Genomic DNA, 6,296 nt, shown 5'->3' with positions numbered 1-6,296 from the left:
AAAAGTAAATATAAATTAAAAAGAAAAAAAAAAAGACACATATGAATGGGTATTCTTGTGATTACAGAAGTCCAGAGTGAAGACTGCACACTGGAGTGGATTTTGGGGGGAGGGATTGCATAACAATTAAGGAGTTTTCCTTTTTCTTTTCAAAAAGAAGAGTGAATTGGGGGGAGGGAAGGAGAGAGGGAAAAAAATGCAACAATGAATGACTGGAAACCCTCAGTCTTTGTAAACTTACATTAAAATTAATAAAAAAATACAATATAAAAGGAAAAGGAAATGCAAGTAAAAAAAAAATCTAAAAAAATACAAATCCCCCCACCGATCAAACTGTGCAGCTCTGCAACTGCATCCCTGCCCATCCTCACCCTTCTGCCCCCAACCCTCACCTCCTCATACCCCAATATGTTTTTCCCAATAAAAAAAAGAAAAGAAATTTTAAAAAAAAAGAAAAAGAAGAAGTACAGCCAGAAGCTGGTGATGTGAAGGTGGTGAGAGCAAGTTATGCCGTCAGGAGCTCGGGAAGGACCTTGCCCAGAGAGCGTCATCACGCTTGGTAAAGCGGATGACTCACTGAACAAGAGGGAGACTTACATTGAGATGGACCGAGACAGTGATCGCAACACTGGGCTCAAACAAAGCAATGCTAGTGCGGGTGGCCTAGGACTGGGCTGTGTTTCAGCCTGTGACGTATGTTGTTATGTGCCCTCGAGTTGATGATAACTGACAGAGACCCCATGAATAACAGATCTGAGTGAACGTTGCCCTATCATGTGTCATCCTCACCATTTCTGACATGCTTGAGCCCATTGTTGGACAACGAATAAAGATGGCTGAGGAAGAAGTGATGGCTTTGAACTGCGATGCTGGCAAAGAGCGCAGAATATCCCACGGACTGTCAGAAAGAAGAAGCAAGTCGGTCTTGACGGAAGTGTGACCATGTTGCCCCTTGGAGTCAAAGATGATAAAATCCTGTGTCATATTCTCTGGGCATTCTGTGAGAAAGGGCCAGTCCTTCCAGAAAGACATCCTGCCTGAAAAGTGGAGAAGCAGAGAAAGAGAGGAAGCCCCTCAACAAGATGTACTGACTGTAACAGTGGGCAGTGATGTATGGATCAGAACCTACTTAACGCACCAGACAAGAAGGGTATTACAGCGTAACCACCAGAGTCACACGCTTAACACTTGTTCATGCTAAACAACCTTCTCTTAACATCAGCTGCTTCTAACCACATGCTTGAAAATAAGCAAAAGAGGGTTTTACAAAACCGTATTTTTCTGTAGAAGCTGTTAATATCTTGGTTGAAGGTGTGATGGAAATTTGCAGAAGTGCCAGGCTGCATCGTTTCACAGAGGCTGTTTTTAAAAACACAGAATGGAGTTAGTTAGGACAAGGAAACATCTCACCGAGACCTTCACCAGAAGGTCTGCTCAAGTTAGGGGTCTTAGTTTTAAAATGCTTTCCCTCAAATCACAAGCATGTAGAATTTTCATGGGCAGGGGTAGAGAGATAGACTATTTTAAAAAGACACCAGTTTCTTACTCTCCTCAAAATTATTTTTTTCATTGTGATTTGATTAAAAGTTTACAAAGAAGATTGTCTTTTAACTCAAGCCATTCATAGGCATTTTGTTTTATAACATTAATATCACTGTGTGACTGCACTTACTTTCTCCCTCTGATTCTCATTTCCCTTAATACTTACCATGCTCTTTCCTGCACACTGGGTCGGACCATTGGCCAAATGCTGCTCTTTTGACTTTGTCGTCACGGTCATTGTTATTGTTGTTGTTGTCGTTGTGTATTGTCAAATTGGAATCGGCCTATAGCTGACACTCTGGTGGATTTTCAGAGGCAGTTAATCATGCAGGAGGAGAGTGCCTATCCTTCTCCCACAAAGCAGCTGGTAGATTCGAACCTCATATCTTCGGGATTGCAGTCCAGCTTCTTGCCACTAAGCCACCAGAAGGAATGAGTGTCTTCCCAGTCTTACTGGTCCACTTTCCTTGTGTGTGTGTGTGTGTGTTTAAGTGCACTAGAGTTTCTTTTTTAAAATTATTTATTTTGTTGTTGTGTATGCTGTTGAGTTGGATCTTATTGGCACAGGAGGAGATTGTCTCTCCTTCTCCAGTGGAGCATCTGATGGATTTGAACCACAGGCCTTCAGGATTGCAGTACAGATTCTTGCCACTAAGCCACCAGAGCTCCAAGTTTATTTCATTTTTTGATCCCCTCTTCCTCCCTTTTAATTCCTGTTAGCCTCCAAGATTGATTCTGTGTATAACCTTTCCTAGTTGTTGACGTGCTTAAGCGTCACACAATTGCTTTGTATGTTGTGGTAAGTATGGGTCTTTCAATTTTAGGCAAAGAGACACCACTTTTGCCAGCATCATTTGTTAAAGAAGTTGCCTTTTCCCTACGGAAAAGATTTCATCTCTTTGTCAAAGAATAAAGCTGTTCATGGGTGGAAGACCTTATTTTGGAGTCTCAATTCTATTCCACTGACCCATGTACTTGTCATTGTGTCGATATCCTGCTGTTTTGATTACGTGGCTGTATAATAATAGGTTTTGAGATCAGGTAATGTGAGGCTCCTACTTTGTTTTTCTTCTTCTGTATCTTTTTGCTTATAATTTTTTCCATGTAAAGTTGGAGGTTATTTTTCCCACATCTTTGAAAAATGATGTCAGTGTCTGGTAAGAGACTGTGTTGCGTTTGTAGACTGCTTTTAGTAATATCACCATTTCACAATCTTAAGTCTTCTGGTCACTAGCATACTAGGCGACTTTCTCAATAGATAATGCTCCTTATAGATAACAACACTGTGAGGATAATGTGATTTATAATGTTTTTTCAGAAAGAACAAAAATCTTTTGTCAGACAAAAATCTATGTAACGAGTTATGTAAGATTCAGTATAAGACTTTATGGTAAGTAACATCATATACATATAAACATACACATGCATATCTTGATGCTGAGTTAGTTTTACTGCAGTGAAAATAAATCCTTATACTCTTTTCCTCCGCCCTCATTTTTTAAAATTAATTTGAATGAAAATTTAGAGATTTAGGGTTTCCAGTCATTCGTTGGTGTACTTTTCTCCCTGCCCATCCCCTCCTCCCCTATAATTTTTTAAGTTATTAACATGATAGAAGATTAGTGATGGCTCTTGGTAGGTGTTGGAATTATAGATTTAAGGATTTTACAATAAGCAAAAATTGCTTCATAACTGGAGGATATGAAATTATTTTAACTTTTTATTGAAATCACGAGGTCAGAAAGAACTGACAGGAACCAACACATTGATAACAAAGTCGTGGGATGTCCCAGCATGGGACAGTGGAAGTCCTACAAATGCCCCAAAATGGCTGTGCTTATGCTAAGCTGAATTGTTACTAGATTTGTTTTTCTAGTTTCTTCCTGGAATGAGGGCAGACTGACCTTTCTCCCATTGTTTTTAGCCATTCTTGCAGAACTAGATACACCTCAAGCAACCTGATTGTGGGTCCTTTAAACAAAGCATTGGGTATTGTTTGCATTTTCCATGAGCCTATGTAATTCTTAACTCTGCTACCCACTGGGGGTTGTGGAGGGGTATACAATAATTAGCTGCTTTCCCTTATATTCAACTGAAAACATCCGGTCAGCCACCCCCTGGAGTCGGTGCAGCAGCTGCACCTCCCTCTGTCAGGGCAGATAGGCAACATCTGGAAAGATGGAGAAAAGACAGGCATTGTCAACTATTTTATCTTACTGGGATCCACGGTCAGCACCCTTGGAGCCAGCAGTCAAGAAACCAAAAGATGTATTGCATTGGCAGAGTCTGCGGTCAGGGATCTTTCCAAAGTACTGAGGAGCAATGATGTCAGGTTAAGGACTAAGGTGTGTCTGATTGAGACTATGGTCTTTTTCAATCACTTGCTATGCATCTGAGAGCTGGGCAATGAATAAAGACGACAGAATTGATGCCTTTGAGCTGTGGCTGGAGAAGAGCACTTAACACCCCATGGATAAAAGGACATTAATGGCTTGGAGAACGTGCAGCAAGAGTTCTCCTTAGAAGCAAAGATGGCAGAGCTTCCTCTCCTGTATTCTGGCCATACTCTTAGGATGGAGCTATTCCTTGCAAAGGAACATAGTGCTTGGAAAGGTGAAGGGTCAGCAAAAGAGGAAAAACCCGAAATGGATTCCACAAGACGGACTGACACAGTGACTGCAGCAATGGACTCAAGTTTGTCAGTGATGGTGATGTTGGCACAGGAGAGCACAGGGTTCAGATCTGCTATTTATGAGGTCGCTATCAGTCGTGCTTGACTGGATGGCATTTAATAACATCTAACAAGAACATTTTTTTAAGTCTGTCTCGGGAGTCAGTTTTTTCCATCTGCCAGGTTTTCCATCCAACATCAACAGAGGGCCATTTACTTGGTTCCTTATTTTTAAAAAGGACAAACTGAGTCAGTCGTGCTGGGTGGGTGAACAGTCTCACCACGTAATCATTCTAATAACCTCAGGCAGCTACAGTGTTTTCCACGTTGCTGTTAGGCGGCTGAGAGGCCCGTTTCCCAAGTACCCAGTGTTCTTAGTTTTCTTTCTCAGGGCTGGATGCACCCTCGGTACTTTGTGCTTAACACCCCTTGGAGCTCAAGACAGGACACAGGCAGGGATGGGGAACAGAGTCCGCAAACCGCGAGGTCAGCAGGCCTGTGCCCCCCGGGCATTTGCTGAGCAATCCTCCCTCCCCCAGGCCACGTGGCTGCGCCTTTCCTGCTAGGTCATGGTTTCAGGCAGCTTTTGCTGCGTCATGGTCCCAAGGTCTCTTTTCGCTGAGTCACGGTCCCGAGGTCGGCTTTCCGCTGAGTCACGGTTTCCAGCTGTCTGGTTGATTCTTTTGGGAATGGAGCGAGTGCCCCCCCGGCGAGGGCGGCGACGAGGCGGGTCGGGGTGGAGACCTGTCAGGACACACATGCTAAATGCTGGCCGAGTTCTAGGGGGCCGCTGCCTCCCACCCAGCCCCTTGCCCGGGCTCCTCCTCCCTGCTTCGCGCTGAGCCCGAACCCTGCACTTTCCGCAGTCTCTGCTGGCCAGGAGCGGGGCCTGGAGCGTCACGCTTGAGACCACCCAGCCGGGGACAGTGACCGCTAGGACCCCCACTGCAAAGTGGGCGTCTACTCAGTGAGGGGCGAACGCAGCACCGCCGGCCTGTCATTTCCTACTGCAGCCAAGGCAAAGGAATGCAGCGAGATGAACTAAAAATCCCCCACTGCTCTCCAGTCGGAACCAGCTCCAGCTGACCCTCCAGGGCTGTGAAGGGCAGGGGAGGAGCCGGAACCCACCCCCTTTTGGGGGGAACCAGCAACTCCCTACCAACCAGGCCACCAAGGAGAGTTAGAAATTACGAAAACAAACAAACAAAAAAAAGCAGAATCACTAACTGAAATTAGTTAAACTAAAGCAGTGTTGACCCTGCAGCGGGAGATAAAGGGTGATAATAGATTAACAGAGGAGCTCCGGCTACTGTGTGGGCGTTGAACTGCCTCCTTACCTCACCCCTCTGTCTCTTCTAACCTAGCAGCCACGTCAACAGAGAAAAAGATAGGCAATCCCTTCCTGTGACTTCTGGGAAGAATGCTCAATCCATTCGATGGTGGTTGGACATTTGGGCTCTTTCCATGTTCTTATGGTGAATAAATGCTCCTATGAACATTGCTGTACAAGTCTCCGTTTCTGCCTCAGTTCTCATTCTCTTCAGGTGTATTCCAAGCAGTAGAATAGCTAGGTCATATGAATTTTATTTTTTTTTTTTACTTCTTTTTTTAAATCGTCCACCAATCTTGACCCCACATTTCTCCTCATAGAGCCTAGCCTCCAGGATAATCTGTTCTGCATATAGATTGAAAAGGTGTGGAGATATGATGCATCCCTGGCATAGCCCTTCCCAATTTTGAACCATGTAGTGTTCCCTTGCTCTCTTCTGACGACTGCCTCCCGGTCCAAGTATAGGTTTCTCATCAGAATGATCAAGTGTTCTGTGATTCCCATTCTTCTCATAGTCAGCCACAGTTTGTTATGGTCCACACAGTCAAACGCCTCTGCATAGTCAATGAAACACAGATAGACATTCCTCTGCTATTCTCTGCTTTCAGCTAAGATCCATCTAACATCAGCTACAATATCCCTAGTACCACTATCCCTTCTAAACCCAGCCTGGACTTCTGGCAGTTCTCTGCTGATGTGCTGTTCCAATCGTTTTTGGATAATCTTAAGCAGAATCTTGCTTGTATGTGAAAT

This window comes from Elephantulus edwardii, unplaced genomic scaffold (assembly GCF_000299155.1).
Source record: "Elephantulus edwardii isolate Elephantulus edwardi_28Jun2011 unplaced genomic scaffold, EleEdw1.0 scaffold00086, whole genome shotgun sequence".
NCBI lineage: Eukaryota > Metazoa > Chordata > Mammalia > Macroscelidea > Macroscelididae > Elephantulus > Elephantulus edwardii.
The sequence above is the reverse complement of the archived record's forward strand: the minus strand, read 5'-3'. Positions refer to the sequence as shown.